Source organism: Sparus aurata, chromosome 17 (genome assembly GCF_900880675.1).
Source record: "Sparus aurata chromosome 17, fSpaAur1.1, whole genome shotgun sequence".
Lineage (NCBI taxonomy): Eukaryota > Metazoa > Chordata > Actinopteri > Spariformes > Sparidae > Sparus > Sparus aurata.
In genome coordinates this window covers 27,778,088-27,788,473 of record NC_044203.1, presented here as the reverse complement: position 1 = coordinate 27,788,473, position 10,386 = coordinate 27,778,088, and the positions used below count along the sequence as shown (strand labels likewise).

Here is a 10,386-nt window from a genome sequence, read left to right as displayed (position 1 = left end):
AGGACATTGTTAATTCAAATGAGCAGTGGTACTTCAAGGAATAACATGCTGCCTATGTTAATGATGGAGACAGCCATGTAGAGCCAGGGGATGGGTGATGATCATTTTGGATACATTTCATAGGCCTGTAGTTGCCTCATACGCATACACACACACACACACACACACACACACACACACACACACACACACACACACACACACACACACAGTTATGGGGTACAGGCAAACAAAACGAAAGGAAAACACACATGCACAGATACACACACTCTAACTCGCTCTCTCTCGCACACACACACACAGAGTAAACAGTTATTTAGGGGTGTCAGACACTGCATGTAATGTCCTCTGGCACAGTAGCTGTGTGTGTGTATCTCTACATGCATGTGAGTGAGAGTGTGTGTGTGTGTGTGTGTGTGTGTGTGTGCCAATGAGCCGTCAGCTGAGCTGAGCTGTGCACTGTCCGTTGCAGCTGGGTGATGGTGATCAAATCTAACAGACAGTGAGGACCGGAGCACGCTTTCTGCCTCAGAGACACTGAGAGAGAGAGAGAGAGAGAGAGAGAGAGAGGGAAAGAGAGAGAGCACTAAGACCGCCTCTGGCCACCATTATCTCTTCAGCGCGTGACTGTGTCCATGTGAGGGTGACAGTGTGAAAAATAGAGTGTTTGTTCGTTCGCTCGCTGTGTGTGCGTGTGCGCGAGTGTTTGCTCGCTCATGTGTGTGCCTGTCAGTAGATCCAAGTGAGCGCATGTTCATATTCGCTGTTCAATATGCTGAAGCCCATATAACTGACTGGGAGATAACTACTGAGCCAGATGACATGGCGGGAAAGGCCCTAGTTCAACCCCTTCGGCCAGGGTTAAAGCTCCTTAAACTACCCCGTGTTTCTCTCCTGCATGACTGGTTCATTCATTTTAATTATTATTAAAGTGGAGGAAGTTCTCTCCAGCTACTCTGCTCTCTCGTTAAATGAATTAAACTTGCTGGTTCAGATAGTAAATAACAATACCTAAAATGTAGCAGTACCTCTAGTAGTGAGGTGCGTTCACAAGCACCCCAAAAAAAAAAAAAAAAGGTGAGCCATCCCACACTAAATCATTTTTTCCCGTGCATGAACGGTAATGCTACACTCTAAGTTGTGTGCACCTTCTTAGCTCAGAGAATTTACAGAATAAACGTTTATTAATTACCATAAAAAGTATCTTTTGTTTTAACATGCATAAGATTAAGTATATAAAAGAAACTAGTAAGAATGAATGGCTAATATTTTGCATATCACTCAGTGGTAAGTGTGAATGTGAACTGCATTTAGAAGTTGCCCATTAATGACGCTTCTGCCTCATAAATCGTGACACATGGCTCTGCTCTATGTGATAGCACATTAGTCGCTTTTAATAGTGCAGTGTCTCAGTGTGTTAATAATGGGGATTTGGGGCTTTGGTGTAACTTCAGATTAGAGTCAAATTTAGTAAAGTAAGTGTTTGCTGGTCCAGCACCCCAGTGGTAGAGCGACGACACTGCAGCACAACTTTTTGCTTTGGTTTCTTCAGTGAAGTCATTAATTAAGGTTAGTGATTGATCAGGGTAGCGACACAAACCCTGATTTCCTTTCTTAGACTTTCCACAGATATTGAAAAAGCTCAACACTACAAATAAGTTTGTTTTAAGCTGAAATATGATATGATATTTCAAATTTTTATATATTTTTTGTTTTACTTGATAGCTAAATTTCTGGTTTAAGCTGTTTGAACAAATAATCAGAAAGTCAGTTTCAATAGCAATAGGTAACACATTCAAAAACTTAACTTAAGTTTAAAGCAGGGTCTATTAAGTGCAGAATATAGGCCCATAGAATTCAAGACTTTGGGATGATTGATCACTCTCTGCCTTATCTTGTATGTTTTATTTCCTTGTGTCCAGTCTATTTATTTTATGGCCGTTGTATTTATTATTGTGAATCTTAACACGGCAAACGTAAGATTTAATTCCCCCTGCTGGGACAATAAACTTGTTCCACTAAACTAATAGAAATAGTCCGCTGCAGGACGTTCTGGGCTGGTCTGCACACCCGCCTCATTTAACACCAAGCCGACACCACCCCACCTCTGCAGCCCGAGCACCCCGCACACTCCATCCACACATCAGTCACAGCTCGCTGTGTGTGCGAGCGCGTGTCAGTGTGTGCACGAGAGAGAGACACAGAGATGAATGACCGTCTGATCACTCACACAATACAGCTAAGCCCCATAATGAAAACGGTTGATAAGAAAAATTAACATAAAACCTAAGTGGTACAGAACGAGACAGTGGACATAAATAAAAAAAAAAAAAAAAAGGCTCCCGCGCCATAAATCTGAACCATAAACACAAATATATACGACTCGCATACGACACTTCCTCATCCGAGGCTGGGAAAAAAAGAAGAAGAAATGACCCCAAAGCATATGTACATATCTGCTTCATCCTCATTTTTGCTTTTTGTTAGTTCCCCGCAGAGCCGGGCCCTCCACTCATAGCACGGTGCAGTAAGTTTTAATGGTAAATCAACAAAGGGCCGACATGAAAGAAAGGCTAGCTTTCCAGTTTGCAGGGTGAAGAATTATTCATCAGCACTGTAGTGTTGCACTGCAGGCGAAAATCCTGCAGCAGCGCTCCATTTTAATTGCCAGAAAATGACTGTAAATGATACAGAGAGAGAGGGAGAAGGGGGCAGGAAAAAAAAAGGAGACAGAGGGAGAGAGAAAGGGAAAAGAGAGTTGGAATTGAAGGTATAAAGAACGGGGGGTGGGGGGAGAAAAAGGAGTCCCCCACCACCGACAGCTGCCCCCCAAATTGAAGGCCATGGTGATAAAAAGCTATGTGGCAATCAGAGAAGTGGAGTGTCCCCCCAGCAGCCTAAAAGAGAGATAGTGAGGGGAGAAAAGAGGAGAGGAGGGCGAGGGGAGCGCCATCAAAAAAGGAGTGGTGGGATTAGGTCTGAGAGAGAGTTTACTACGCTCTTTTTGTGCGCCGAACCTGCAGGATTAGAGATAACAAATGTTAGCTGAGGACGGGCACCTGCTGTGAGCCGAGAGGAGGAGGAGAAGAGGGGAGGAGAGGAGAGAAGAAGCTAACCCGCTAAAACAGCAGAATGGGCTTTTGTGGCCCCGTGCAGAATTAGAGGAAAAGAGGGCTGTGAAGGGGGGAGAGCGAGAGAGAAGAGAGGATAAAGAGGGAGGGAGAGCCGGGGCGAAGGAGTGAATGGAACGGGTACAAAGTAAATTTGTAATTGTCAAACAGATGAAGGAGCTGAGATTTTGCAGAGGAGTAAACATTGAACTTGCTAATCTGTGGACCTCAAAGCCGGCACTGTAACGCCGTCGCCAATGTGCGAATGTTTGCGCGGCCCCTGTAAATCCTGAGATCAAACTTCATGTAAAAAATAATAGCAACGCACAACACATTTTCTAACTTTCTGAAGTCTCCCAGCTCTTCTCCTCCCCCCCCCTTTTCTGCCGTGTCCTGAGTACCTTTGCACCATCCTCCTCCTCTCCATCTCTTTCCGCCCCTCCGCGGCGCTCGGGTGTGTGTGGCTGAAAATTGCCGCTGGGGCCTGGGGACCTCGCCGCCTGCTCTCTGCAGTGACCCCAGCCCAGGAAGCACTCAGACTGGTCAATCAACAATTAAAAGCCTGTCTGTAGCCACTAACTCAATTCAACCACTCAGCTTAGTGCTCCGTTAGAGCCAAGGCACCCAGACAGAACCGAGACAGACTCAACAGCATTGACCCCTCCGCGCACACACACGCGCGGTGGTCCGAGCCGGTGTGGTCACTCCTACACAGCCTTACCGATGTTTGAACCTCGAGGGGAGGGGGTGTCTCAAACAAAAGCTTCCCCTAAGGTAAGTGCTGTGGATACCCACGTGACAAGAGGCGGCGGCAATTTACCTTGAGGCCTGGCCTGGACGAAAAGGTCACGACCTCTCGCTCACAAATGTCTCGGTACCTGCACTTCAACCCGAGGGTTTAACCCTGCTTAGCGTTCAATACTGGGTTTGACCTTTTCTTTGGTCTGACTTAAGGCATTTACTGTAGTTGCCTGTGCATTAAGAGTCAGTGTGTGTGTGTGTGTGTGTGTGTGTGTGTGATTGTGGCCTAGTGTTTCACCTTTTCACACACGCAGATATACATTCATGGATGGAAACACAGTTGCTTAAACAAGCACTTAAGTGAAAATGAAAAATAAATAAAAAAGAACACAGAAACGTGCTGGCTGATACACTGATACACACACACACACACACACACAGACACTCACACGCTTCATTCACTCCATATGTTTTACTGTTTCATCATTCAGTCATTGCTTGAGAAGAAAAAAAAAGAAAAAATAAGACTTGGAAATGCAATATAAAAACAAAAGCCAGAGAATAACTGCAGGGGCTGGTAAACGAAGCATAAAGACCCCGAGTGACCGAGGGGAATTATTTGGCTCCATTAAGCAGGCATTAACATGAATTACTATCTAATTAAAATTAAACAGCTCATTAATAACTTTGCGGTGGGGCCTTAGTGTGGAAGTTCTCTGGAGTGTGTGTGTCTGAAGTGTGTGTGTGTGTGTGTGAGAGGAGCTGTGTTGTGTCGTGGCCAAGAGAGAAATCAAGTGGGATAAAACTGAGCAGCTGGCCCAAAGGAAAGTCAGGGGCCTGAGAGGGCTTACCTGTGGAGCAAAACAACTACGCCCTGAACTCGCCACATGCAAACGAAGAAGCTCTCCTCCAGATAATGTTGACTTAATTCGCCGTTTAATTCTGTGATAGAAAAAAAGCTGCATTAAAAGAACATCGGAAAGCGGCGGCCCTGTTGGCGCAGAGGTTAAGGACGCCGGACATGAACTGAAGCTTCTTGGGTTCAAATCAGATTGGGGCCATTTGTTGCATGTCTATCTATCGACATAGGCATGAAAACCACCAAAATAAAACGTTCAAAAAGTAAAACAGAAACCCCTTTAGAAAATGTGTGTGTCAAATCATGCAGCGCAGGGTGGTGAAAACTCCAGATTGTCAGTGAAACAGGATTTAAAATACTTTTTTTTGGCTGAGTACTTGGGTTTTGAAAACCTCTCATTAACCGAAACATTGAGGGGTGTTTATTAAAACGATAAGCTGCCGTGTGATCCTTCGTATAAAGCCAGACAACCACCGAAAACGTGGAGCTGCAACAGCAAAAAGAAAACAGCAAAAGGGTAAGTGATTCTGTCTTCCTCTAACACGCACGTGAAGTCAAGCCTGCTCACACTCAACTCTAAATAAAAAGGTGAAGATGCTGAGCAGGCTCATGAACAACAGACTTTCCATGACAGGCAACATGTTTGCTCACGGACACACAAACACTGCAGCAATATGTGTGAGACACGGCCGACTCACTCCTGCTGCTTCCTGTGCGGGTCGTGGCCTTCGTGTTGGGCGAGCCGCTCGGCCTCGCAGGATCTGTCAGGAGGAAAAGACGGGAACAAGAGGGGAGAGGAAGAGAAGCGTCAGACACAACTGATGCCGAACGAGGACAGCGGCTTGTCCGTAAGCACAAAAACAAACGCCACCTGTGACCTCTAACCTGCACTGATTTCACCGTTCTTAAGGAAACGCAGCATCAGCGCTGAGACGCCACAAACTTCTGAGCCTGAAATCAGGTTTGCAAACACCCTCACCCCGCGCGTATTGATAATGGAACCTCATTGTCGTAATCCACAAGATTGTCCGAAAGCAAAAGCTCGACAATATAACAACAGAATAAGGTGACGGAATAATGATAGATAGTCCTCAGAGATGGTGAGTGAATAACAGAGAGGGAGGGATATAGTGTTAGGCCCCAATTGTATGCCAGTGCATGCATCAACCACCTCCCCTCCACCTCTCTCTCTCTCTCTCCCCCCCCCCGCCCTCCTTCTCCTGGCCAGGAGCTGTTTACCTCTCTATCAGCGGTGCTCTCTAAAAGCAGGGACCCCATCCATATTCACCGGCCTCAAATTCCTCTGCTTATCTCCCCCCAACCCTTGAAAAACCTCCCCGTGTTCCCCTCTGCACATACATACATACATAAACACGTCTTTATGGAGGCAAGAGGCAAGCGCGCTGGGGCAGGAGGGGGTCGGGGATAAGAATCACCTTGAATTCAAAGCAGAGGATTGTGGGTCCTCGGCGGGGGCGGACGGACAGGCGGCCAAGCCACACAGGGTAAGGCTCACGCCGGCGTGACACACGAGCCATGAGACAGGTGGAGGGAGGCTTTAGGGGGATGGCGGCAGATGTGTGCACCAGGGGCCATTGGCAATTCAGGGGATTTGGAGTAGTGTTGTGTGGTGCTGGTGGAACTGTGTGTTACTAGATGATATGCGCCATTAGGTGGTAGGTGCGTGCGCCGGGGTTGTGTCTCCGCATGTGCATGCGCCTGTTTGTGTGCCAAACCTCCAACCCAGGCGGAGTGACTGTCAGCCACGTGGTCATCATCACTCAGACTTAAAGATATTGAATTTTTGAATGAGATTTGGGCTCATTTGTCATGAAGTGACTCCAGCTGACACCAGAAATCTCTCTTTTTTCCAGCCACTTCAGAAGTTATTGAGAAATCTAACCGGATTAGCTGTTATTCCCAACATGGAGATCTACATGAAGTGGACAGATCACTTATGTGTTGGTGGCTGCTTTTTATTTATTTTTTTTTTTGAAAGTGGGAGCAAGGGGGGGGGGGGGGGGGGGGGGGACTGGCTGATAAGAATCCAGAGTATGAGTGAGGGCTCAAAGAGTGCTCGAGCAGAAGCAGCCAGAGACACATGGAGTTGGGGGGGACCGGTACCCCGTTCCTTCTCTGCAAGCTGCGTTGTTTGGGGATTGAAGTTGGGAACTCTCTCCACTACTAATTGCGCGCTGGTGCCTTTCATGAATATTCATCCTGGCGCGTTCAGACCCCGCCTAATTAGCCGAGAGATAGACGAAGAAACTCGCACCTTTTACCACAAGAGAAGCGTTTCCCCCCCCCCCCCTCCACCTCCTCCTCTTCCTCCTCCTCCGTCGCATTCTCAGGGGGATGCTGGCAGAATAGCCCAAGTTCATTAGCCAAAAAAAAAGAAAGGGAAAAAAGTTACCTGAAAAGCACGGGACGATTTGGTCTTCAAAATGGATGGGCAAACAGGGCTTTTTTTTTTGCCTATTGCATATTTAGTGCCTATTACGCATGTCTATCAAAAACAAAAAGAAAAAAAACTGGAAACGAAATACAATTATCTGATTGAGTGAGTTGGTGGATATTATTCTACTCGCTGTAGTTGGAGGGGTACATCACATGAATTTTAAAAAATCTAAACATAGCTTGTGGCAGGTCGACGTGTTCCCCCTGGAATTGAGGAAGACTTGCATTTAACATCTAATATGAGGCCGAGGCCGGTTTTTTTTTTTTTTAAAAAAAGAGTGTGAGTGTGTAACTCCAGGTGCACCTGTGGAAATAAAACACTTTGATTGACCTGAAACTTTTATTTTGAAATTATCGAGTGAGAACAATGGGGCCCTGATCCTAAATCCTACTTTAAAAAAAAAAATTGTTTCCAACTCAAAACACTATTTATGTGCAGTATTTTAAGAGTCGTTGAAAAAGTAAAGAAAAATGCTGAGACATAATTTAACAATACTGTTCGTCATGGATCATTATTTCTTCCTTCACCTTGCATCCTCACTGTACAGACAGCCAGTCAGAGCAGAAGGGAGAGTAAAGGGGGGGGGGGGGGGGGGGGGGGGGGGGGGACCTGGTTAATTGAAGGGGTCGATTGGGTCCCATTGGCTGAGGTGCGTCCTGTACAATAACTGTTGCATATTAAGTAGACTGGGAGCAGGATTAACACGTGACTGGCTGGAGGAAAAAAAGAAAAAAAAAGAAAAAAGGGCCCTTCATTTCTAATAAATAGATTACAGCAGCACAGATAAATGAATATATACCTCTATCAGGAAAAGCGTGACGTTTAATGTCCTGTCCATGTCGCTCTATTTCCTGCATGCTCACTTCATGCCAAGACACCACAGAGGAAAGAAACTCGCGAGAAAATGACGGATAAAAAAAAAATAAAAAAAAATCAGAGAATTGTTTTCAGAGTGACACAAAGAAGAGACTTGTGCGCACTTGTTAAAAAAAAAAAACGGTCACCCAACTTCCTCGATACTCATCTCTGCGGTTCATACTCAATTTCTTCCTCCTCTTTTTTTTTTTTTTTTTTTTTTTTTTTTTTTTGGGAAATCCATCATATCGTGCTAATTTCCAGCCGCTCTTCCTGTACGGCCTGTCATTCACCACTAAGTTTCTGTGTGATCCCTTTCATCGGGCGCACCATGGAAACCTAGTGCGTCCTGGCAAAAATGCACCTCAGCGCACACAAGGCCATATTCTTTACAAAAAAGGGGGCCAAAGCATCTGGATCTTTCTTTCTTTCTTTTTCTTTTTTTCCTTTTCCTTTTTTTTTCCCTCTTTTCCAGCAGCTCCTCCGCTGGCATGGCGAAAAAAAAAAAAAAAAAAGCACAAGACCGGGTCTGTGTGGCAAGAAAACCACTGCTTTTTATAGACTGGGAGACAAGAATGACTGAATGGCCAACGCATCTTCATTAACTGAGAGCTGCATGGAGCTCCCGGTCCCCTTATAGCGGTGACACGCAGCCTCTGAGGTCTCTCAGGAGTTTAAAAAGACACTGACAATAAGAGATTGTCCTGGCTGGGATCTTTTTTTTTTTTTTTTTTTTTCTCATTAACGAGTCGCGTTAGAGACGCGTTGTCCATCATTGTCCTAACGTGTTCTTTTTACATTTTTACGCGCTTTCCTCGGGCATATTCTGCCAAACATTCATTACATAAAACAATGTTCGGTTCATTGGCAGGTGATGTGATTACAGATCCACCTACTGCGTGTTGGAAATAGGCAATTTAATCGTGCAAAAAATATTTGTTTATCGTGATTTAAAGTGGAAACGTTGGCGTTGTTACTGTTTGTAGAAATAAAACAGCCGGTCAAATGTGCGTTGCGTTAAAAAAAAAATAAAAAATCTTCACATGTCTTTTAAAAATCTGACCGGAACGACACGCGGATAACTCGCGCAGGATTGTCTCCCCACTCATCCCAAATAAATATATAAAGGATGGGTGGACAAAAACCACGCCTTTCAAGAGATGATGACGAGCACCTGTGACCCCGACAACATTTTCCACTCACACACGCACACACACACTCACACACATACACACACACTTTCATAACACAGACACACACACACACACACACACACACACACACACACACACACACACACACACACTCACCACGTTGTTAACGCCGGAGACAAGAGTACAGGCAAGGACGCGGTCACAGCAGAAAGGAGACAACTTACCTTTTAGTCATGTATTCCCGGATTAAAATGAACACTCGAGTGGAGTCGTCCTGTAAATAGAAAAGGAAAATAGTCGCATGGGGAAGATGACAACAAACAAACACGCGGCAGAGACAGATAAAAAACAAAAAAAAAGGCAAAACATTGCTTTCAGGTAAATGATTAAAAACGGGACTGTTGCGCCTGAAAAACCTTCCAAAAAAGCTCCTGTTTTAGAAAGGAGTGGAACATGTGCCTGATTGCGGAGTTTTAGGCGAATGGAACGGGAGAGATGTAAGATTTGTTTAAAGCCCCGCATTTCCATTTAAGAACGTGATTGTGTTTGCAAAGATCCCTTTCAATCTTCGCATCTCCCCCCCTCTCTCTACCCCTCAGCGTCTCTGAGGCTGCTTTGCAATTCATAGAATTGGTAATTTGCTATTGGGACAAAACGTGAAGGGAAAAATAATCAGATCAACCGGGAGAGAGGTAGTGAGGAAGGGAGCCAGGAGGAAGAAACACAAGGTTTTTTTTTTCTCTCTCTCTCTCTCAAAGTTGCTGCTTAGTGAAAATGCTTCGAGAGGTAAATGATATAAGAATAGAGCCAATTTTATTTATTTTTTTATTCTCTGGAATCGGTTAAATCTAAATTTTTTCCAGGACTGAGGGAGAAAAAAACTCCAGCAGCAGCAGCAGCAGCAGCAGCAGCAGCAGCTTGGCAGTGAGGGCGCAGTGTCATATAAAAATTAAATTAGATTGTTTTATGATAAATTATGAATGATTATTATCGGATGTGGCGTTAAACCTCTATCAGGGCTGTGACTGTGACTGCGTTCGGGCTTTTTTTTCTTCCTTTTCTTTTCTTTTTTTAAATAAGATGCTGAAAAAAAAGAGTGTGTGATATCTGTCACCTGCACTATATGTGCGTGCGCGCGCGTGCGTGCGTAGATGTGGGGTGCAGAGAGAGAGAAGAAGAGAGAGAGAGAGAGAGGGAGAGAGCGTATCC

The 10,386-nt window shown here is 45.1% G+C and overlaps 1 long non-coding RNA gene across 1 annotated transcript; it reads right to left on the bottom strand.

Annotated features, from left to right (window-relative positions):
* Window positions 1–2,382: 2,382 nt before the first annotated feature.
* Window positions 2,383–10,024, bottom strand: LOC115567897 (uncharacterized). Its single transcript, XR_003981292.1, has 2 exons — window positions 9,402–10,024; window positions 2,383–5,471 (listed from the first exon to the last, which is right to left on the bottom strand). It is a non-coding gene; the product is annotated as an uncharacterized LOC115567897 (long non-coding RNA).
* Window positions 10,025–10,386: the final 362 nt, after the last annotated feature.